The sequence below is a fragment of the Cyanistes caeruleus genome, chromosome 4 (assembly GCF_971803275.1).
Source record: "Cyanistes caeruleus chromosome 4, bCyaCae1.hap1.1, whole genome shotgun sequence".
In the NCBI taxonomy this organism is placed as follows: Eukaryota; Metazoa; Chordata; class Aves; order Passeriformes; family Paridae; genus Cyanistes; species Cyanistes caeruleus.
In genome coordinates this window covers 59,775,205-59,800,332 of record NC_141704.1, presented here as the reverse complement: position 1 = coordinate 59,800,332, position 25,128 = coordinate 59,775,205, and the positions used below count along the sequence as shown (strand labels likewise).

The window sequence follows — 25,128 nt, the reverse complement described above, 5'->3', positions numbered from 1 at the left end:
AGTTAGCTCTGCTACTATAGGGAAAAAATCCAACCCAAAACCACCTGAAAGAAAACATCTGTAAAACCAATAGATGCCTTAAGCTCTCCAGAGTCCCCAGAGTAAATGAAAAAGAGCACAGACCTGGCAGGAGGCAGCAGATATCCCAAAATCCTACGTGAACTCACAGCTGAGAAAACCTCTTCAGCCTTTTTCGTCCTGTGTTTCTGCTTCCCCTAACGAGCCCTCAAACACAACACAAATCCACATCCCAGACAAAATATTCAGCTGGGAGTCACCAAGTACAGTCCTTATGCATGACCTTTAAAAACAAGTGATGCAGAGGGATGGGGGCGGGAAGGAAGGAGCTCCAAAATAGGACCTTTTAGTGACAGCACACTACTTGTACTGACCTCACCACATTAACGGGAATGCTCTGAAAAGGTGCCACCCATAATTCTTGGAAGTGACTGATGAGCCTACTAGTTCACCCAAATTCGTGCCACTTCCATAATGGAACCATTCCACTCCTGCTGCATCACCAGAATTACTTTAGGCTCCCTGGACCATGAAGAAGGTCATATTCAACCAGCTGGCTGCATTTAGCCAGAACTCCTCCGGCTGACAGGAGGAGTTCTGGCTAAAGGATCTTTCTGAAGGGCCTGGAACATCCCCAAGTGTGAGGAAGAAAGACATCAAACGGATGTAATCGACAGGAGCTGCTGAGCCCGTGGGACCAGGGCTTGGAGCTGCAGGAGCAGGGATGCCATATGTGCTGCCTGGCCCAGGAAATGAGCTTGTGCCTCCCGCAGGGATGGCTGAAATCCCAGCCTGAGCTCTCCTGATGCCAGCTCGGCACCTGCAGCACGGGGATAAGGAGTTATGGATGTGCAGCAGCTGGGCAAAGTCTTGCCACCAGAGGCGAGAACAGCACAGAGGGGAGGAGAGGCGCGATGTTTCCCTAGGATGAAGGAGAGCAGGGAACAGCTACAGAAAGGGCAGAGCAGCCAAATGCTACTGAACTGGAGTTTTCAAGAGATGTCTCCAAGCAAGTCTCTCCTGATCCATCACTGAATAGAGTATCAGTCAGCTGGAATGGTCCTCTCCCTCCTGGTAGCACACACTTGACCCTTTTCTTCCTAGACCTTTCCTGATTGGGAAGAAGAGAAACGCCAAGCAGCACTGACTACAACTTCAATCTGTATTCCCATTTGTCACAACAGCTCTAAATCAAACTCTGTTTGCCCAGAGTTTCCACTGTCTAAACCTCCACACCCAGATTCTGCTATACCACTGGTAACTCCAAACCCCACATCCTCTCTGGGGCACCTCTTGGCAGCTCCCACAGCCTGTCATTAATGTTTTTATTAAACTATTGGATTAAGTCTCCTGTTAATGAGGTGCAAGATCACTGAGGCATCCAATCCCACCTGCTGCAGCAGCTCTGAAGAGGAGAGATGGAAGAAATCAAACCAAATGGAGAACTGCTCTGCCCTGAAACATAGCACTTTGTGGGATCACTTTCTAATCAGGAAGGGATAAGAAGATAGAATCCAAGCCTCCTGCACAGGCAAGTCTCCTGCACAGCTCTGTCAGTAAGAAAAGCCACAGTATATGTCAAATCAGGCTGGGTCTGTACCATCTAACTAATCTGAACCTAAGTCACACAATGGAAATATGTTTATTTTTGAAGCCACATGTTACACAGTTACACAGTAGCCCTAGAATAAATTTACTCAGGACTCAGTGAGTACTTAAGTCAGGAAGCAAACCCCACATCCAATTCTGCCAGAGGGAAAAACACCTTTCTTCCCCACGACAGAAGGATGGGTCTCCAACCTGGATTTACAATGTCAAGCTACACACATGTTCAGCAGGACAGGGAAGAGCAATCCTCCCTCCAAAATGACATCAATTTACAGAAAGACTGATAGTAATTCTAATTTATCCACGCAAGCATACCCCTAAAGTCCAGCACTTAGGAAGGCAGTTTGCTATTACAGTAAAAACTGCCAAGTTTATGAAGTTTACATTTGACATTCCAAGAGAATTTGCCTCTTGAATCAAAGCCTCTGGATAAGGCAGATACCAAAACATATTTTTGCCTTTCAAAATTCCCATTGTTTCAGCATGACACTGAACTTGCTCCTGAAATGAAGTACAGAAATGGCATTTTTCAAGAATTAGGAAGTAAAAGAGAAAGGAGAGATGAAGCAAACAGAGCACAATCAAGTGGGTACCTTCAGAAATTCCAGCTGTCACCACTGTGTCCAGAGCTGGGGCTCTTCTGGGTGAGAAGTGAGAGCAGACTCTGCTTGGCACCTTTCAGACAACACAGCCCAGCAACTCACCAAGCTGGGCACTAAAACCCACGGCTGACAAGGATTATATTCAAAAAATGACAAGAATTATATTTTAAAAATGAGGTGCTATCTAGGAAAGCAGCAAAGACATGGCAAAGCTTCGAGCACAAGCACCAGCCCTGCAGTCTCCAAACTGTTTGAATTCTCCTAAAGAGAGACAGGATATATATAAAACTGAAAAAAACCCAACCCACCATACACAAATAACAGCATGATTCACACCAAGGGGCAGTGGGCAGGGCCAGACAAATGAAAAAAAACCAGCCCGAAGCTCAGCACGATGATGTGGTGGCACGTACTCTGAGCAGTTTCTGAGACATGCAGCCATTCGTGGGATAAGCAGAAAACAAAGATAAAAATGCCGTACAACAGCTGATAGTTCCAGAGAGAAACAGAAGGAGAAAGCACCATCAGCCCAGAGGGAAAATTACTTTCTGCACTACAGTTTCTGCTCGCACAGGTTTGGCAGCTGTGCTGTGCATATTTTCACCATCCAATTGTTTATACTGAACAGTTTATACTGTTTATACTGATCCTGTGGGGGATCACAGAATGGCCCATGCTGGAAGGGACCTTAAAGATCATCCAGTTCCAAACCCCTACCATGGGCAGGGACACCTTCCACTGTCCCAGCTCGCTCCAAGCCCCATCCAACCTGGCTTTGGACAATGCCAGGGATCCAGGGAAAGCCACAGCTTCTCTGGGCAACCTGTGCCAGGGCCTCACCACCCTCACAGGGAGCAATTTTTTCCCAATATCCAATCTAAACCTGCTCTCTGTCAGTGTGAGGCTATTCCCTCTTGTCCTGTCACTCCAGGCCCTTGTCAAGAGTCTCTCTCCATCTTTCCTGTGCATTCCCTTCAGGCACTGCAAGGCCACAATGAGGTCACCCCAAAGCCTTCTCTTCCCCAGGCTGAACAATCCCAATTGTTCCCTCAGCCTTTCCTTCCAGCAGAGCTGCTCCATCCCTCTGATGCCCTTGGTGTCCCTGCTGTGGCCTGGCTGCAGCAGCTCCCTGTCCTTCCTGTGCTGGGCCCAGGGCTGGATGCAGCCCTGCAGGGGGGGCTCAGCAGAGCCGGGCAGAGGGGCAGAATCCCCCCTCCCCTGCTGCCCTGGGGCTCTGGGGGTGCAGCCCAGCACAGGGGCGTTCTGTGTTCTTTTTCTATAACCCACTTTAAATCCAATTCCAAAGCTTTTGATTAACCTCCAGAAACCCCCAAAACTTGACAGGACCCTGAAGTCCCCAAGCAGCAAGCTGACAAGAAAACCCCACTAGTCCCACCTATGTCAATCATGGGCCAGTATTTTTCAACTCCTGGGGTGTGATATTAATATTTGTGTTATTTCTAAATACAGCTTTCTGTACTTAGAACAGAATGTTGTCCAAAGTGCTCTCATGTCAATTTCAAAAACCCTTTAGCTCAATAGGTTTTGACCTAATAGTCCCATTCCAGCCTCGCGATGATGCTAGCTGCTGCTACTGAGATTCCTAATTATCAGATCAGCATGTTTGCCAAGCACTGCTCTGGGGTATGTTTCAGACAGAAAAATAAATATTTCATTCCTCCATAATTCATATTTTCAGTAATATCACCATTCACGAGCCTCTGTTTTATTTAATCTGCTACCTAAAGGAAGAAACATTCCCTGCCATATAAAACAATCTGGATATTTCATGAGCAGATTTTTCTTCAACATTATTGCCATGACCAGATCCTTCTGACACCCTTCAATTTTTATAACAGTCTCCCTTTGGGAAGGGAAAACAAAATAATACTGCAACGTGGCATCACTGACACCAGAATTTCATTTACCTTTATTTACATCATCTCCTTTAGCTTTCCTTACCCAACGTGCATTATGGTTGAATAAGTTTTGTTACTTTAATGTGCCAGAATTAATCATATTTGTTCTATTTAAAGTACCAATAATAAACTGAGTAAAATTAGCCCCATTGGAACAGGCTTTGCTATTTAAAAGCCGAAGATGTTCAAATGTTTTAGCCATTTTCAGTCATTCTTCCCCCATGGGAAATCTGGGTGAGGCGCCTGTTATAGTCCCAGCTAAAAGCAGAAAGTGCTCCATGACTCGTGAACCAAAAGGAGTGGACACTCCCTGTGCCTGATCCCCAGGGCTGTGAGAAAACCCTGGGGAAACACTGCCAGGGTTTTCTGGCACACAGGATTCAGGATGCAAACACTGCATGAGTCCTGCAGCCACCAGGGAAACCCATGGGACAGCAAGCCCCAGAGAGCATTTTGTGGGTGTCAGCATCCAGCTCCAACATGCTCCCTAAACCCCAGAAGATCTTAATGCACTCAAAAAAGATTATTTTCAAGATGGAGGAAGGTACTTTTCTGCTTTGAGGTGAATTCCTAACCCTCAAAACATCCCAAAATAGCAGTGTGGGCCTCTGATTAGAGCAGGCAAAAAATCCCTCTGCCAAACAGCAGGAACCCCTCCCAGCCCAGGCCAGGGCTGTGTGCGTGCTGTAAGCTGGCACAAGCCAGGACTGTCTCCGAAAGGAGCCGTCCCATTTTCCATCCAACCATCTGTTTGCTTCCCTCCTGCTGCCGCTCCGTGCTTTGCGCCAGCACGAGAAGCTGCACAACTCACACTGAGGAACCATTACCAGGCTGAAATAAATTCTTTTTAAAATAGTTTGGGTGAGGCCGGTTTCACCTGCAGCGATTGACAAGGGCCACCCTGCCCTAGGCTGAGCACGCTTGGTCCTTCCCATGCAGTCCAAAAGCGGGAAATAAGAGGGCAAGGCCTTCTTGTCTTTTAATTTGGCTCACAGAAATTAATCTCAGAAATCATTCCAACACACCCACAGTAATTATAAGGAAATATTTCCTAATATGGAATAAAAACCAAATATTGGAGTTGTGCTGCACTCCAGGATTTCCTGCTATTCAACACAGCTGAGCAGCAGAAGTCTCCCACGAACAGCAGCCGAGATTCAGCTCTCTGCTGCTTTCGACGAGCAGCAAGCACAAATTCATTTCCCTAACGGGAAAAGGTACAGGCTGAAACTATGTATGGGTATACAAGAGTATACAGGGGAATATATGCATAAACTAAATCTACCTACACCAATGTAAGATCCATAAACAATGTAACCCCTTCAGAATTAATCTTTTGTCCGCTTCAAGAAGCAAAGAAACTTTTGATCCAAACGTCACAACCTTGGCTTTCACAAACAATGGGAGACTGGCCATCTAAAGTTTAAAAAAGTAAATCCACTAATAAGGTCACTTCCATCTCAGCTCCACTTGCATCAGCCTTTGGTGATATAAAGCCTTTGGTGATTACATTCTTTAAGCTCTACTGTCAATAGCTCTGTCCCAAAGTGAGGAGCACATTTCCAGATATTCCATACTTAAAACACTTACTCAGCACTGAAGGACATGCAATGACTTACCAAAATCTTCCTGAGCTCAGTTCTTTCAAACAACTCATTTTATTTTTTTTTACTTCTTAAGACAATCCAGGCATTGGGGTTTAGCAGTGCCCACTCCAACTGCCTCACTGTGCATGTGTGTGTGGCTGTGGGCAGGACTCCCCCACCAACCCCAATCTCACAGAGAGACGGGACACACAGGGGTTGTACTTCGGCTCCACCAGCGAGGAGCGAGGGCAAGAGCCAGGAACAGGAAGGGAACAGAGGTGCTAGTGTCTCCCCACACTGCTGTTTTCCAAGGAGTGCTCCAAGTGGGAGGTCAGCTCAGGACAACACTCTGGATGACTAAATGAAGCATGAGACCTGATGAGGGAACCAGACCTGCAGTCCCAAGCAGCCACTCCTTTCTTCCAGTGTTTACCACTGGGTCCATTTAAATTTCCTGGGGACAAGAGAAATCAGTAGCTTGCAGGAAATACAACAGTGCTCTGCTGTGAAATAGCATTTCATACCTTGCTTCACCCCACTTGTATCTGTCCTGTCTCCTGGCTCTCCCCGCATTTCACAGCGCTGCAAATCTTTATTCTCTCAGTAGTGTCTAAAAACAGGAAGCTCTTCTTACTTACTGGAGTAATTGCATTCCTGTGCACTTAAGCATTTTCACAGCTTTTAGCAGGTACTTGCATCCAGGTGTAAGAAAACATTGTTTTAAGACCTGTTAAAATAACTGGCACAAAAAAAGGCCACATTAAATACCTTGCTGCAATGTTTTGGATCATGAAATAATTACAGAGCAAGGTCAACAATCATAAATCTGTTTCCTCCTCAGATATTGGTTTTCTGGATAAAGTCGTACTCAGGTCCAATGAAAAATATGTACAAGTGTCCAAAGGTAACAGTCACAGGGAATTTCTCTAATCTTTTGTGACCAAGAGGCACAAGTTAGGAGCAAAGAATAAGCAAAGAAGCTTCAACACAGCACCAGTATGAGTTTCAAGGAAACTGTATTACATTTTCAGATGTCATTCAAGAAGCTCTACTCTTAGATTTCAGGTATTTTATAAAGCCCTTCTACTTCCTAAGGAGGCTAGGGAAGCAGGACCACTGGGAATTAGGAGGGACTCTTGCACTGGAGAGTGCTGGAGAAAAAGGCACTGAGTTTGCTTTTCTTTTCCACTGATGTATGTTCAAATCCCTGACTCTTGCCAGGCTCTTTTTAGATGACATCAATCAAATTAAGTAATTACACATGATAAGTCTGTGCCAGGAAAGGAGCTGACTGCTAAATGAGATGCAGAACATCAGTGCCTGGCCATGGCCTGTGCAGTGCCTGCAGTCAGGGTTAATGAGCACAACAGATCACTCTAGCCCTGCAAAACTGTAAATGCAGGTAGTGTCTGTTGTCAGTGTACACAACACTGAAGAACAGACGTTTGACCATTCAAATCCCACTACAGCACTTCATTCCTTTAACTGGGATATTTGGAGCAGCAGATACCTGTTGGCACACAAAGCAGACTAACTTGGTGAGGGCCCAGAGAGAGAGAGGTGTGTAGTTTCTTGATGTAAGAGATGGTACCACCCTCCTGGTGCCTGACGCTGGAAAGCAAATTTGGAATGGTGGGGATGGAGCTGAGCCATACTCTTACCACCAAATCACCAGCACCAGAGGTGGAAAATGAAGCATTATCTCATAAAGGAACCATAATGACAACACCTAATCCCCACAGTGATAATAAGAATAACTGAGAAGAGAAAGCTTTACCATTGTGCCTTATTATCAGACTGGTATAGGGGAGAACAGTCAGTACAGCTGTGGTCTTATATTTCAACATTTCTATCACATTGACAATGTATACATCACAAAGATACAGCAAATGCATAGCTGGGGTTTATCCTTCTGAGATTGAGAGGTTTAGGTAGAGAGGAAACAGCTCTTGCAGAGGCAGACTGCCTTGTGAAATCTGAGAGTCCTCCTGCAGCCTCTCCTTCACGTCCCAACTGCTCATCTCCTCCAGGGCTGAAGGACACCAGGAATGCTTTGTTATGACAGTCTGCATGTCCACATGATCCCTCCCACATAACTGCATATTCACCCTTCTAGGAAGAGAGGAGAAAGGCAAAAAAGGAACTGCATGTAGGTGAAAGATTATGAGGTCTGTGACAGGCATTACCTCCCTGTTACCTACCAGCCTTGACCTGGGAAAGTTCACTCAGAATGGGTGTTGTTTTCCTTTAAATGAATCTCAGATATTTGATTCTATTATCTGGTTTCCAAGTTAAAGGAAAAGAGAAGCAAACCAGGGTGTGGATAAAAGCTCTGGCTATATCCAGCTGCAATGGAGGAAGAGTGAAAAGGAACAGAAGAAATCTGCTTAAGTTTCTATTAAGGCAGTATGTTAAACATGCATGAAAGAGTAAATTTCCAGACTCAAAATAAATAAATAAAATTTAAGAGCCCAGTTTCCTATGCTTTTCAAAATGAAATAGAGTATTTCTTTCTGCAAGAAAAGCAGAAAAACACGAAAAACTCTCTAGGAGGAAAGCTTTCCCACCAGGGATATCTTTAGAACAGAAAACCTTGGAGCATGTCCTGAGGTCTAAGCACTCTCTTGACTGAGAAAAAGAGCAGGACTTATCAGTAAAAGAAGGACTCTTCATGGAACATGGGTCACCTAAAGCAAAGGAGAAGAAACACTTGTGTTCCTACAGAAAGGCTCTCACTTGCTCCTTTTCAAGGTGAAAGTTTCTACTGCCCTGTAAGGTGACCAAGTGTCATTGTGCCTCCATTTCTTTATCTGTCAAGTGCAGATAAATACAAGTGGAGCTACCTGCAGGAAATCTGAACGGAAATACCCGTTTTCTACAAACAATGTGTCAAGATGGAGAGTGGTGGGTGGCAAATAAAGACGACTTTCAGGCAGTGATCTGAATTGCTTGACAAGTTTCATACAAGCAGATATTTCCCATAAATAGTAACCAGAGAAAAACCCAAATAAGTCGTAGGAAGAACGAGGTCATTTCCACTTTTGAAGTATTATTTAACGTTGACATTTCCGTATGGGGATGGGCCCTATGCTCAAGGCCCTTACACAGAAAGGACAGACATTGCTGCCAAGTCCTGCTTCAAGGACTTGTCAGTGCAGGTCTACATTTGTTTCTTAGAAAGACAAGTCCCTTCCTCTCCACTGGGTTGACCCCTCAAGTCCCAGCCACACAGTCCTACAGTTTTCCTAATAACGCAGTCACAGGCCAGTTAGGGCAACTCAGCAGCCTGCCAAAATTAAGCTACCAACAAGCCCATGCTCTTGTGAAAAGGAGATCATTCTTCCATAAGATCGGCATATTGGTTTGTCCCGCACTCCAACTCCACAAATTCGGTGAAAGAGGAGCAATTGAATAGGAACAGGCACAGAGGACAAGGGGATAACAGCACTGCCCCTTTTGCAGGCAGCCAGACTTGGACTACATCCCAATAAAGTTTGGATACACTTGTGGCAGTGGGAGGACAGGGCTGTCCCTTTGGACAGAGGCCATTTATGTCAGATTGGGTGCAACAGAAACCCCAGAGCCCAATGGTGACAACTGTTACACAAACATTGACTCTCACCAATGAATCACATCCCTCTTGCCCCCACTTTGGCTGGCTCTGTTTAGCCATGGGCTGGTGGAGAGGAGAGCTGAGCAAAGCTCTCAAAACACAGGCTAACATTCCCTTTACTTCAGTCTGCAACAGTACAGAGCACAATCCATTTGATTCTGATGGAAACAAGGTGAGGCTAATCATGACGAACAGCTGAGCACCCATCCATGCGCTGCACTCTCCACGGATCACCCCAGTCACATTTACAAATTCTAGGAAGGGTTTGTACCATGTGCTGCTCCCATTTGCCTGATGAGCTCTCCCAGGTTCTCCTCTTGGGGCATTGCTTGGCTCCCACATGCTGGGTAAAGCCCAGCATGGACAGCAAGCCCAAACAGCAATGCTGAGCTGCAGCAGAAGCTCACTCTGCAGCAGACACAATTTGTACTTAAATCTGAATAGTTTTATGGTCACTTAAAGCAATGCCTGGTACCTGATCTATGGGAACACAGCAGTAACATCTACTTAAAAGGCTCATCCTAATTTCTCACTCATTCCTTAATGCATCTCCTCTCAGTCTACCACTCTCCCACAAGAGTTACCAGCTCAAATATCCCTAACAGAACCTCTAATGCTGACTTGAAGTGGTCAAATCCTGCAAAATAAAACCACATTAAATTGCTGTCATTTGCCAGTGAAACAAACATTGAAGTCATGAATATCTTGACTTATCTGTTTCTAATTGCAGATGATGTATGTACAGAGGAAGGATGTTCTTGTGGCTACAACACAGGAAAATGCATTAAGTAACATGATCTGGATTCTATTTTATTTCCTATGTGCAAAAACAAACCATACAGAAAGAAAAAGAAAACATGTACTTAGGGTGTGCCTCAGTTACCCTACAAGAAAGCAAATGTCATTCACGTAGCCAGCAGGTCATGTTAGGAGGCATAAGGAGTTCATGGGCACAAAGGACTGAGGTCTTAAGTATTAAGAAGTTATTAATTCATTCTGAAAATTCATTATTTGACCCAAAACATATGAGACATGTGGGCCCTCCTTTGTAAGTACACCTGTGTGAGCTGCCCATTTGAGGGCTGCAGCCAAGCATGGATCTGTATGTTGTGGGCAAGAAGGGTGTGTGGCAAGATAAGCACCCAAGACAGCTTGCACTGTTCCAAAGACAGGGCTGAAATCTCACCATGAATTCAGAAACAGGGAAAATATCTGGGAAAGATCAACAGGAAGGACCACTGAATAGCAATGCTCTGCAAGAGGCCAAATTTGGTGATTGCATTTCCAAACTGAGCTACAACATCCTTGGAGAAACGCTGCTCTTGTGAATCCAGCTGAGAGCATTCTTCCAATGACTACCCAGTCAACGTTTACATACTCTGCTGCCCATATGCAAATAACATTAATCAGCTGCCTTCTAAAGTACTGATAAATAGGCAACCTTTGGAAAGTTTTACAGTTTCCCAGTAAAGCCACACGCAGTATCAGGAATGTGGTTTGTCACACTGATATAGCACAAGGTAAGGGAGAATGTCCCAGTTTCACAAATCACAAGGAAGCAGCTGCTCTGCTCTATTCTCTTCACTTCTGAAAATGCAAGGAGCACCAACAAATAAACAGAAAGTAGTCTAATAAAGTAATTTTAGCAAAGAATAAAAAACATTTACATCTGTGATTCCTCAGATGATTAATTATTGCTTCAATTGAGTCTTAAAATACATTTTAACTTGCACTCGTTTACAAAATAAAAAGCAAGTTAAATCCTTTATTTGATAACTACTCCTAGCAATAAGAAAAGGTCTGGGAAAAACAAGCACTTCTTACTCCACAGGTTATGCTCCATTGATACTGAGCCTTACCTCCCTAGCCTAGATCCGTAATAAAAAATTCATTACTCTCCCCAGACCTAAGATGGTAACTCAGGGTTGGAAGCACAATCTGGAGGCTAGTCTACTTTTTTTTTGTTTGGTTGGGTTTTTTTTTGCATTCCCTTGAGTAAAATTTTGTAAAACAAATTATGGAAATTTCACCAAATCCTGAAAGCACAGGGAAGCTGCTCTACTGGCAGCCTCCAGGAGGGAAGGTGTGCCCTCCCTCTTCCCAGCATGCCCAAAGCTGCAAAGGTCTCTTGGGGTTGCTGGCAAGCCTCAAGCTGCTTTTTTCTCCTCTGGGTTATCCCTTGTATTAATAATGCCAGAAAGAATCTCCATCTTGCAATGAACTGGAGCTGCAGGCTTTATTCTGCTTCCCTGTGTCATGTACCTTCTTCCCAGCCCTCAAGTAAATTATGTTTTGCCCCTTTAAAATATTTCCCAACCAGAACTTGAGGTACTTTAAAAACTGAAACATAAAACACATGATCTTGATAATGCGAGTCGGCAAGCGTATCACCCAGACTGAGAAGGAAATGAAGTAAACCCAGCCTTCAGTCCTGGCAGGATTTTGAAGGTGTAGGAGCAAGGGAAGATCCCTGACTAGTAAGGAGTATCTGCCACAGCCGGTAGGGAACAGACCCCTTCCATTCAGTAGCAGAAATATATCCTAGATAGCAGAGAATCCTGGAGTCGTCATGGGCGGAAAAGACCTGCAAGATCAAGTCCAGCCATTGACCAAACACCACCACGTCAACTCAACCACAGCATAAAGTGCCACCTAAAATAATTTCTTGATGATGAAATGATTTTCCAAGGATGGTGAGCCACACACACTGACATAGCACTCTCCACATAGAGTTCTCAAAAAATGCAGACAATTTGTGTCTGATTTCAGAAATGCATAAAGCAAGGCATAACAAAATTAATCAGAGCCACCAAAAACTAAATTAAATCAAAAGTTAACTATGCAGCACCAGCATCTGAGGCACAAAGATTAACTTGCAGAAGCTGCCAAAAACCTGAAGGAAAAGTTGAGACACAATACCAGTGCATTAGTTCTGAATCTCACCTTGAGTTTAGTATTACAGTCAGATCAGGTCAGTGCTGGGCAAAGACAGGCTGCTCCTCTGGCAAGGCTTCACACAGACACACATTTGAAAAATAAAGTGTGTGCACTTCAGGAACATAAAAATGCTTTATGGAATCCTATTTTTAACACTAAATGCCACAATGGACTATAGGAAAATCTAGAATTACCCCATGAAACAGAAGAAAAAGTTCAGTTGACCTGAGCCCAGGGATTTTTCAGAGGTGCAACTGCAGAGGATCAAAGGAACCCTGGGGCTCTCAAAGCTGCTGTTGAGGGAACACATTCTTCACTCTCTTCTCTTCCGAGAAAAACAAACAGATCCTGACCACCTGCTAGCAAAACAAAAGGAGGCTGGGAATTCACAATCTCTTGCGTGCACCCGCAGGGATATTTGACAAAAGTGAACCCACTAGATCTTGTTACTGTCAACATTTCATCTGCTACAGGGAGCTACTCAGAACACACAGTGGTATCAGGGTGTTCATTCGAGGCAGCACCACCACAAGTTCACCTAGGTCTTCCCTGCACCCATGTTTTTCTCCATCTGTAGTCACCCTAACGGGAGACAGAAGCAAACATCTCTTCCCAGTACTTTTCCAAGTCCACTGACTACCCAGGACAGTTAAGATGTCAAACTGCCTTGGATGTGCAACTTTTAAACACCCAAGGACAGGAAGATGAATCCTGCCTGGCATCTGAACCAATGCCAACTCTCATTGTGATGAGGATATCTGGAATGAGTCTTTGGATTCAGCAGTTTGCTTCTCCTCATAATCTCCAAAGCCTCTAACTGTTGGCTATGCTTGTAAGATTTCTCAAGCACCTTTAGAGAGCCATCTTCAGCAAACAGTCCTACAGCAAACAGACTTCATTTTCAGTTAAATTATGTTCAAAAGCCCAATGAAACAAACAAAACAGGTGGGACCCCTCCTCCCCATCTGCACCACAGGACACTGGACCCTCCAGCAAAAGAGTGCCAGGCAAATCTGTAATGTGGATAGGCACAGCTCCCACCAAATTTAAGACAATTTGAATCCAACTGTGGCTTGAACATCTTGTCATTTTTACAGCCTTCAACTCTGGGCACCTTACAGACAGTAAAAATATTCTCCACATAAAGAAAGAAGATGAAGATCTGAAGCTCTATATATAGTGTTTGCTAAAAATACCTCTTTGGAGACATCCCTTGCCAAATAGGTGCCAAAACTTCAAAGGCTGAATTACCATGTTGAAATATTTGAAATGCAACTTGTTATGTTTCTTGTGAGGCATGGCTGGCAGGGAGAGATGGCATCTTTCAGCTCCAAGACCTGGTCCAGGCAGTAGCTACAAATAACTCTTTGATGGCTTAGGTGAAATGAGTCAAGGGATCTCAGTCCAGCTTCCAGCAAATTAGGAACCACATCACAAAAGCATCTGTAAGAGTCACTTCCTTTGTTGATACCATTCTAAAAGCCAAGGACTGAATAAGGCAGGGAAAAATAATTATCCTCCCTCAAAATAGCACTCTCCTTCAAAACACAAACTGCTTTTATCCAGCATCTTTTGTGAAAGTGTCCCAGTGCATTCTTACTATGAACTAGTCTAAGTATTCCTTTAATACCTGAAACCTAACACTTGACTAGTAGTAAAGCCCAAGACCTGCTGGCTTCCAACATGCTAGAACCATGCAAAGGGAGAGTAGGAATGTTCCCATTCCACATTCTAACTGTATTTCTTTCTAGAGCCAACAAAAGTTTCAGAGCTCTCAAGCATTTTTCTTTAAGAAAATTCAGCACAGAAACAGAGGTTCACCTTGAACCAACCACTTCATTTCAAACAATTCAATCATTAGTTATATTTGCCTTGTATCTTGCTAGTAAAAGGGCATGAAGCAAGCAATACAAATTTAGAAAACTATGTACCAATATTTTAGATTCTGCTTTAAGAAAACAATGTCATTTTAGCTGCATGTGTCACAAACACAATTCAGAGCAATAGCTTTGAAAGTAGCAGTTGATTCCATTAATTAACTGTAACTTTTTGCATTGGGATGGCACAGGGTAACTGAATCTAATCACTCTATTAGGGGATCGGTGCTGCTCAGTAAATTTAGAGATGCCAAGCTGAGCAAAAAGAATGTGTTTCATTCAGAGATGAAAAGCCTTCTGAATTTTGGTGCTTTGTAAACAGCTGCTAAACTGATTGAACGATGCCTGTGAAGCACACAGGGTCAAATGTGGTCAGTACCTCAAAGAGTACCACATTTCAATATTGAAAAAAACTCATGAAAAACATCTCAGTACACTCATATCTGCCTAGCACTTCAAAAAGTGTGCTAAGTATCCACAACAGAGGCACAATTATTCTTTGTCTGTCCCCTCTCCCTAAAAGCTGATGAGAACTATACCATCAAATTCAAAATGGATAGTAGATTTATTTTTTTAAAAAAATAAAAGGTTTCTTGGTTAGAAATGAGCATTGACTGAGGTACCAAAGGAAATCAAGAATTAGAAGAAATTCTTAGGTGTTTATTTTACTCACACATTAGCCAATGCCATTAACCTGGAAAACCATTGGAATGCATTCAGTTAAGCTTCCTTAGCTAAATTTTGTTTCATTAAAGACCCTGCAGTCGGGGTCAAGCACAGACTACATTCCTGATCTATCCAAGTAAGTGAAAACTGAAAGGAAGAGCAAAGGCAGGTGCTTGCTATAGCACAGGACAAAAAGCCCGTTTCCCTGTCCTGGCATTAATACTGGCAGCCCACTTGTTTCAGTGACTTCATCCTGTAAAACAGGTGCTTTGTTGACAAGATCATCCCCACCCCTGAATAGAAGGAAGCTGCACCCAAAGCACCAATTCAGATGTTCCAGACAGGAGTCTGGCCTTCCATCCAAGACAAATATGGAGCGTGAGCTGCATTGCTCCTACTTGGGGTTTACCAGTTTGCAATATCTGAGGAGGATTTACTTAAGGATTCAAGGAGAAGGGGGGTGGGTGGCCCTTAATTAACAAATCTTTGTGGCAAAACCCAGCCTTGCCTTGACAAGCAAGTGAGGGAGGGAAAGCACTTGGATTCCACACTGTCATATGAAAATCACATCCTGCAACTGCATTCTCCAGCCACACACAGGCAGATGCAGATTCATTCTCCCTAATGTCCTAAGTAAGGATACAGAAGCTTTTATCTTCTCAATCTGTACATCTTTAAAGATGGCACGACCAATGAGGAGTGCTTCAGCAAAAGAACCAAGAAAACACATTTATGCTCTGGTTCTCAGACTGAGAAAGTTATAGGCATAGAAAAATAAGAAAGATGCTGTCAGGACTAATTTCAAAAATTAGCTTCTGTAAGGAAAAAATACAAATAACACTAACAGCTTCCAGTTTCTTGGGTTTTTTTTTTTCCTTAAAGTAAAACAGTATAAGCAAAATTGTTGTTATAATTCTTCTCTTGCAGCCCTTGCTCCCTAAGCAGCACAAGCTCATTCTGTGTGTGGGGGTCAACACCTGAAACTGGACTGAACCCTAAACAAAACCAAAATTTGCTTTCTAAATATTGCTGCTTGTTTAACATAAAAGGCAGATAGAAAATTAGCTAAAATTACTTATCTTTATTAGAGTATAACAATTTCCCCCCTCCCCCAATTACTTCATCATTACTTCCTCTTTCTTTTTTGACCTTCCACTATGATTTCAATCTTTTCAAATGCAAAGATCCAAAGTAGACATTAAAAAAGTATGCGTGTCCATTGGTCGTTCCCCAAATGTTCCTTTTGACTGTAAATATTTTTTTAAAGAGCAGAATATTATTTTGCTTATTTAAACATAAAAAGGGCAAACATATTTCTTCTTTGTACCCTCACAAAGGCCAGAGTTTTGCATCTTATTAAGGACCAAAGGTGAAAGCAGCAGTATTTTTGGCAGGCTCCAAGGAACCTCTTTGCAGCAGAGGTGCTCAGCAAAGTTATTCTGCCAGCAGCCAGGCTGCAGCACAAGCTGTGAGCAGCAGCTCCAGTCAGTGCTGTAGGTCAGTGCGTACTCAGACAGGAGAAATTCTCTATTCCCTGGTTCTGGTGATACAATGCTCATCTCTTTCTCCTGAACTCTGAAAGGGATTTGTTCTTTCTTTTTTCATGTGCCACTACAAAAGTGGCTTACATGTCTGTGAGCAAACACAAACAGTTTCCATGAATCAGATGCCCCTTGGGATTAAACGGGGCTTAAAGACATCTAAGTGTGAGCCTGAGACTCTGGAATTATGAATGAACCCCAGCTGCCAATGACAATGCTCAGAAAGCTTGCAGCCTGACCTGGGAGCAGGGAACAAGGCAGGTTGTACTCAGATGCCTCTGGAAAAACCAAGTGGAAAGTTCCTTTAGGCCACCCTACAGCAGCATCAGCACCACAGATCCTCATGGAAGAAGCTGGGATAAGAGCTGAAATACATTAACTTAAATATCTACGTATTGGTCAAGCCCACCGGCACATCCATGGCCTGAAATTCTCTGCATCGATCATATGCCATTCATTTCACACTCCTCATCATGACAAAGCCCAAAGCAAGGCTGGGAAGACAAGAGCACACATCATCATTCCTGTCACAAGAAACTAACTTCACTTGCATCTAAGTTACATGCCAGGTATAACCAACCCTTTGGAAGTGCCAGGATTTACCTGCTCAAACTGATTAGCTGATAAACACATTCTAATCCTCACCTGGACACCTCCATCCTTCCATATATGACTACCATGCCAGCACATGATGAATCTAAGGATTCATCTCACAGATTTGTTCTCCTGTAAACTACCATAGCTACATGCCCTCAAATATTGGAGATGACTTTGCACCTGGGGCTCACAGTGACTTTAGTGTGTTCCTTCCTGTTGAAGGAATGGATGAATGTTGCCTGCAAACACTGTTCATTACTGAAAACTAGTGCAGTCAAGAACTGGTGCAATATAAGAAAGGTAAAAAATTTTCCAACTTCTTTGAAGACTTGCCAGCAAAGTATGACAATTTATAGCATTCCACTTTGTTCTTTTCCCTTTATCACTGGCTCATGGGAGGGGAAAAACAAAAACAAAAACAAAACAAAAACAAGGAGAAAAGAGAGGAAAAGGATTTAACAGGCAGAAGAATCCCCTTCTGTATTCCCTTCATCTTACAAGCAACCGCTATGATTTTTCCAGATCTCCTTCTCAAAATCTTCCTGCCATTCAATCTCTTACCTGAAACTATTTCTGAAGATGCTCATTCCTACTACCACAGTCCATCATAACTTAGTGATTTCCAACCTGTGGTCCAGAAGACTGGAAGATGGATGATGGGCTGGGAATGTGTTGCGCCTTGACAGCAGTCTGGGACTCACTGGACTTGGGAACCACAGCCTCAATCTCTGTTGCTTATAGTCATTTTGTCCAACTTCACTTTTACTTCACAAAGAATAAGCAACTTACAGAACATTATTCCAGGTGTTCTTAACATAATTGTTAAGAATCTGTTTGTTGTTTTCTTTTTCTTTTTTTTTAAAGGAAAAAAAACCCCAAGAAAAGTTTCTCATTGTTACTTAGGCAATTGTGCAGTGAGGTCACCATATTCAGACTACAACTGAGCTAAGATGCTCAAGTGATACAGACTTCATATGATTTCTCCTTCTCTGTTAAATTAAACACAGAGCAGGAGTGTCCATACAATAATTAACCATAAGAGGAGTCATCTAATACACTTCAACATAAAGTGGTCATTTATACTCTTTGTTCACAAGAAATTTAAGAGACAAATTTATGAAGAACTCCTGTTTTAATAAACTGTGATTCTCTGCCCTTAAGTCACTGTTTCCTAAGACTATCTACTTATGGCTGTGATGGGAAAGGACTAAACAATAAGACTTCAACAGAAATTGTGTATCATCAGGGTTGGTTGGTTTGTTTCTCTCCTCTCCCCGCAGTAAACCTGAATATTAATATTTCCTTTCCTACAGCATTCACGGAAATGGAGCTACATGCTGTAACTAACTTCAGTGAAGGAAATGAACTATCAGCAGACAGATTAGTTTAGCAAGAGACATTTTCTTTAGGCACAATAAAACTTGATTTACACAAGTGAAATACGGCAAGTCAGTCAAAGAACAGCCACTCACCAGTTCAACCAGAGCTCTTTATCACTTTAGTGGAACCAACCAAACACAAATAAAACCTGATTAAGAGGCATGTTAATTACACCAGAAATTATAAAATTGCTTTCTTTCACCTTATCTTGAAAGTCAGAATTTGCTGTGATGCACTTGACTGCCTTCCAAGACATGCAACAGTAGGATCTGCACCACAAAGCAACCTTACTTCAGAGAACCATGGAATGGTTGGGGTGGAAGGGACCTTAAAAGAGTATCCAATTCCAGCCCCCTATCCCAGCTTGCTCCAAGCCCCATCCAACCTGGCCTTGGACACTTTCAGGGATCCAGGGGAAGCCACAGCTTCTCTGGGCAACCTGTGCCAGGGCCTCAGCACCCTCACAGGGAACAATTCCTTCCTGATATCCAACCTAAACCTGCTCTCTGTCAGTGTGAAGCCATTGCCCCTTATCCTGTCACCCCCAGGCCCTTGTCAAGAGTCTCCCTCCATCTTTCCTGTGGGTTCCCTTCAGGCACTGCAAGGCCACAATGAGGTCACCCCAAAGCCTTCTCTTCTCCAGGCTGAACAATCCCAATTGTTCCCTCAGCCTTTTAAACTGTCTTGCTAACTCTCACCAAGAGTATTTGCTACTCCAGTGTCTGATAAGCAACAGCCATTACTGCACTAAACAGGAATGTGCTTTAACAGCTGCCTGTTACCTGTCTGTACCAGCCATGGCTGTCATTGCTGAATGACTGCGTCCTACAGAGAACCTCATATGCAGAATGCAAAATTCCCTTAAAGTTCCAGATTTTACAGCTTGTTAAATTATACTTTTAATTACTGTTAAACAGGCTTCATTCTACATATCCAGTTGCTACTGTTTGAAGAAACAGGTACTCCCACTAAATCCTTACCTTGTGATTAAATTTGTTCTCCTTTCCTGCTCTGCAAACACCACAGAGGACAGAACAGAGGAATTGTTAACTTCAAGAAACAGCTGTCTTTAAACAAAGCAGTGCAATGCTTTTGTCTGGGAAGCTACTAATGTAAGCTTTCCTCTTCATACAGGACTCAGCAGGCTAAAAATTAGTGACATTTTAAGTGGAACAATTCTTTCATCATCAGGCTGATATTTGGCTGCCGTTCTGGTTACCTCCCTTATAAGGCACCAACAAGAGGGAAGGGCAGGGAACACATTATGCAACTGTTCATTGTAAAAAGTAATTAAAAGAAATTTTAAGAAATGTCTGTAATAAACACTTTTCCAATATACAAAAGACAAAAGGAGCCTGATACCATTGGCCTAAGGTTTGCCATTTCTCCTGAAAGGAAAGATTTTCCTCAGTTTTTATGGGAAAAGTGGAACACTGAAGCCTGTGAACTGCTCCTGCCTTCTCCAGAGTCTGGTTCAAATCTAGCTAATAACCCACAGAGACAGCTCTGCATGGGTAATAAAGGGGTAATACTGGAACACCTGCATCCTCTCCCCTGTTCTGTGCACACCTGTGATCCATGGAAACCTGAAATATCTAATTCCAAGTTCCGCTTCAAACAAGAATAAGGGGATTCTGCGATGAGGCCACCCACATTTTGGCTGATTTGTACACAACAGCCCCCCTGCAGACAAGGAAATATCCTTTGGAATTTACCTATCAGTTCAGCAGTAAGTAGGTTTTTAGCAGTAAAGTCCTAAAAACACTGAGACTTTCTGCCCAAAGAACAGACTCAAGAGACTCCCAAGTGGCAGTGATCTGGGAGGAAGAGGCCCCATCTGTCCTTTGGAGGGCTCTCAGTGATCCCGAAGGAAGTTCATGGCACAGCACAAGCATGCCAGAGATGCAGTCTCCCTCTCTGTTGTGTCAGGGACAGGGACAGGGAGCCTGCACCACCAGCAGAGCCCCCCCAGAGCACACACAGCTCCCCACCTGTGACAAGCTGCTCCTGCCAAGCCCCTTTCCCTTGTTACTTCTGCCTTCAGCAGTCATTCAGGGTACTCAGGTGTTTTACTGAAGTAAAACATTTCATTCCCTCCTCATCCCTTGGTTATGAGAATGGAAGTTGTGACTACTGCCCTTGCCATACACTCCTGTGTACAGAAGCTGAGCATCTTTGCAACTCCTATGGTTTGGTGTGACCCAGTATCTTCATTTTAACTGCAACCAACTAATGCACAACTGTGTTTCTCATAAGCATTATTCTACTCCAGTGAATAGAGTAAAAAAGGCCTTCAAACAAGTACAACTTTCTGGGAAGGCCAAGTTTTCCAAGTGTTTGTCCCAGGGCTGGTCAGCTGGGTTTTGTTTTTTTACCAGGAGATTTAATTACTAAAATACCTTGGCACATTTTATAAATGCAGTACTTAATGTGACATTACACACAGTGCTCTCGGAATTGTAAACAGTTTTTTATTACACAGAGTTGAAAAAGGTTTCACAACTTTTAATAGTTAATTAATAAGAAAAATATTTTTTATTTCCCCTTCTGTGGAAGGAAATTTAACACACTCCAATATGCCAAGATCTTTGCTAAGGCTGGAGCTCCTCTACAGCAAGTCAATGATCACAGGCTCAAACCCTGGAACATAAGAGACGTAGCTAATATAAGTTGCAATACAGTAAACACTCTTCCTCTCCCATACAGATTCGAGTTATCCCTTTACTTCCTCCCTCCCATTCATTCTGTCACCTTTGATAAACTCCATCTGTTTGCACAACCTGCACACACCAAACTATTACTTCATCTCGGCTGTTCCGTGTTACTAAAAGGTGAACAGTTGATTCCCTTTTTACTACTTCAGGACGTTCTCACTCTTGTGAAATCTAATAAACCCAGGCTACCATTTTAACCTACCACTGCTCTTTTTACCAGTAAAAACATAAAGACAACTGCTCCTTAGACAAATAAAATCCCACAGAAGTAGTCTTCCAAATTCTAGGTATCTCTTTTCTTCACATTCTGATCAGTTGTAACTCTCATAAAACCATGGGTCAGCTAACAAATTTACAAGTTTGTAGGTATAAATATTAAAGGCATACCAAACAAACTAAGTTTCAAGTATACAGTTTAGACCAGAATATAAAATGTAACACCTAAATTACCAAGAAATCAGAAAATCAGATATTTGAAGCATAAAAATTAGTATTTTTTCCTGATCCACTGTTTTCCTTTGCTTTTTTAATCTGTAAAAAATATTTAATGAGATATCAATGCATGCCTTACAAGATTACCTGATTTCACAAGTAAGGCAGTATTAATTATGACAACTGCCCATTTTAATGCTTCCCATACTGATCAAATTATTAATTAATTAAAGCTTTTCTTGATCATTTATTTCTTCTCCTAGTTCCTGTTTTATATTGTTAAGAGGAAAATATTCTATTACTTCCCCATGCAAATACAGGAACAGTGAGACTGCCAGAAGTTATTCTGTAGTTTTAAACTACAGACTTGCAGGATTTTCTGTACCAATCAAATTATAAAGTTTGCTCTGCTGCATTTGACAACCGATTTCTGAGTCTTCAAGACAAGACTCTGCCATCTTAAATACAATTCACTACTTAAATTCATAACATGAAATAAATAACTCTTCCCTGAGTTCCTACCCCACAACATGAAATTGGCTTACGCCAGTGTAACAAATTTTTGCACAACAAAAGCTGTTATTTTATCACCAGACTTAGAAAAATTCTGCACCAACCCATCTCAAAAATTAGACTTCAGTTATTTATCAAACCCATATTTTCAAGCCACAGCAATGCAATTACCACTAGTGGCAGGTCTGCTCTAAGTGCAGCTATATGTTGAAATGAGCAACAAGAGAAGATTAAACGATTTTGTGGACAATTGTATGTTTGATTTATGTCAACTGCCATTACCCTAAGACACAAAGCCTCTTTCTGGGAGACTAAAAGCCAACCATTTACCATATAATATCAGCTTAGCAGGCTTTGTGCTGATGAATATTGCATTTAGAGAAGCAATTCTTTTCATAGCAATTTCCATGTCTACTCTGCATCTCCTGGAATACAAATATCAAAGTTTATCAACTGGCTTCACATTTTAACTAATGCTCAGCTTAAACTTGGTGGGAAGAACATTTTTATTGCAATAAACATGGACTGAGCAAAAACTGAATCTGTAGGGAGAAGATAAGCTTTGAAAGCAAGACAAACCCAGCGGACACACACAGTGACTAAGCTCCTTGTGGTCACCAATCTTGGGATTCAAGAGCCATCCCAAACTACAGCAGTAACCTAAATCATTAAAAAAACTCCTGCCCACCATTCAACCTTCAGGGACAAAAAGACAGATGAGCCAAGGGAGGCTACACAGAACTCCTGAGAAAAAACAGGTAAGCAAATCTCAGCCACATGCTCTGTGCATGCACTGAACTCCAGTGTGACATCCCGTATCGTTCCAATCCAGGAGAGTCCAACCAGGGAGTCCACTGTGGATCAGACCCCGCCAAGGTCAGCACCAAAAAGCTCACACATGCAGGTCCACAACAGATCATCTGACAGAAATCCAAAATTTCTATCCCCCTGGGAACATTCCCTCACCAAGAGCATAGGCTTGGTCCAGGTCCACAGCAAGTCAATGATGGGCTATGGGTTTGCTGTTTGGATTTTTTTTTAAGACAGACTAACTTTCTGGGAAAAAAAAGGTCTGAAGGAAATACAGTAAGATACCTATCCTCTGTAAATATTTGCTTCTGAATTCTGCTTAGCCAGTGGCTTGGGATTTGTCGTCCCCTGAAACACTTGAGAAATAAATGTTTAGAATTTTTTAAAGCTCTGTTAAGCAAAAGTATTTAAATTGAACATACAGTATGCCATGAAAAACAAATGAGTTCACAGAGCTACGCAAATTTATTTGACTTTTTCTACCCAAGAAATTAAAAAAAAAAAACAACAGGAAAACATGTCTGCATATGCACAGAAGGTAAAATTGCAGCAATTCTATTGGATACAGTAACAGATTTCTCACATGCAATGAGGGTGCCCACTGATCATCACCTCTTAGGTCAGTAGCCTGTGGGCTCCTATTTGTTTCCACTCTTCAGAGCAAAATTAAAGCTGACATTTTTTCATTCCTGAGGGATAAGGAATGAAAACAATTTTTCAGATTCCTGTGTATATTCAGGCATCTTTAATGGAGCAGGCACAACAACTTATCAAGATTTATTAGCCTTATAAACACTCATAAACAAGATCCTTCCGCTTTAAGTGACTTCAAAAACTGTAATCGAAACACTGAATCAGCACACCTGACAAACCCAAACATCTACAGTCAACCAAAATCTCACTGCCCTCCAAAAAGAAGGTAAAAGCAAAACCAATACATCCCACCAAATATCTTACAGGAAACTTCTCTTATAAACTAAAAATAATCAAACGTCGGCATTGCTTTTGATTCAGAGGCTACAGCAGGCTCATTTATTCCCAGTCCGGATTTTGCAAGAGGAAGCCAGGTACATCAGCGGAGGCACGCGTGTGAACTCTTCTATTCTAACCCAGAGCGTTCCAGATCAAGTCAAAGCAAACAACGGTAAGTTCTTAGCATTTAACTTTTACCTGAGTCAATGAGAACTGTCTAAAGACACAGAGCACAAGCCGGACAGCCAATCCACAGGGGCCTCAAACCCAAACACCTCGGGCTCGGCAGAAGGTTTGGGATTTGCTCCTCCCGCGAGTGGAAACTTGTGAAGGTTGTTTGCTTTTCTAAGCGCATTACGGAGATAATTTCGTCCCTTTATTTATTTATTTCTAAAGAAGGCAGGACACCCTTAAGCCCAGAGCCACGCTCTGTAGCACGAGTACAGCCCAGCCCTGACCCTCACGGCGGGGTCTCCGCACAGCCCCGGCCCTGCTCTGTCCCCGCACCGACACCCCCGGGGGCACCTCCTCCTCCCAGCCGGCGGCAGAGGGACAAGTCACCCCGCCAGCAGCCAGACGAGACACCCCAGGGGCTGCGGGAGGAGTCACCCGAGGGGCGGGCAGGCAGGCGAACTGCCCCGCAGCCCAGAGCCACCCCCGATCGTCCCCGCAGCCGAGGCTGAGGCTGCGCTCCCACAGCCTCCACGGCGATGGCTGCTCCTGCTGCCTCACGGTGCGGGGGGGAGGAAAGAGGGAAGGCAGAGCGAGATTCCCAGTCTCCAGCGGCAGCGTGCCAGTGCCGTTTCCGCGGACAGCGCCGGGGCGGAGGGTGCCCGGTTCCCCTAGGACCCGGCTCGCCTCAGGACTCACCTACCGCCCGGTCCGAGCGCGGCGCCGCCCCCGCGCTAATGGCAGCGGGCGGGCCCGCGGCGGGGGCCGATGTTTACCCGCCGGCTCTCGCGAGAGCCGCGCGCCGCCGAGCCCCGCTCCGCCATTGGCCGCGCCCGCCGGAGCGCGCCCCCCGCCCCGCCCAGCCCCGCCCACCCCGCCCAGCCTCGCGTCCGTCTGCAGCGGCGGCCGGGATGGGGCGGGAGGGGAAAGGAGCGCCGCGGCAGCAGGTGCTGCTTCCCCGCTCCAGCGGGGCCATCCCGGAGCTCACGGCACAGGATTGTGTCCAGACAGCTCTGGAATATCCCCAGCGAGGGAGACTCGCCATCCTCTCCGGACTCGGTCACTGCCCAGCACAGAAGTTCTGTCTCATGTCCAGGTGGAACTTCCTGGGATCAGTCCCTGCCCGTTCCTCTGGTGCCATCGCTGGGCCCCCCGGAGCAGAGCCTGGGCCC

At 43.8% G+C, this 25,128-nt stretch overlaps 1 protein-coding gene across 3 annotated transcripts in view; it reads right to left on the bottom strand.

Annotated features, from left to right (window-relative positions):
- STK38L (serine/threonine kinase 38 like) overlaps positions 1 to 24,805 on the bottom strand; it is a 45,678-nt gene extending 20,873 nt beyond the window's left edge. The window contains exon 1 of one of the 3 annotated variants that reach the window (XM_086885037.1): positions 24,656 to 24,805. The gene's annotated coding sequence lies outside the window, so the exon portion shown is untranslated. Of the gene's footprint in view, positions 1 to 123; positions 291 to 2,219; positions 2,580 to 24,655 lie in introns of those variants that run through there. The other 2 variants (XM_086885039.1, XM_086885040.1) reach the window with 2 other exon arrangements.
- Between the last annotated feature and the right edge of the window lie 323 nt (positions 24,806 to 25,128).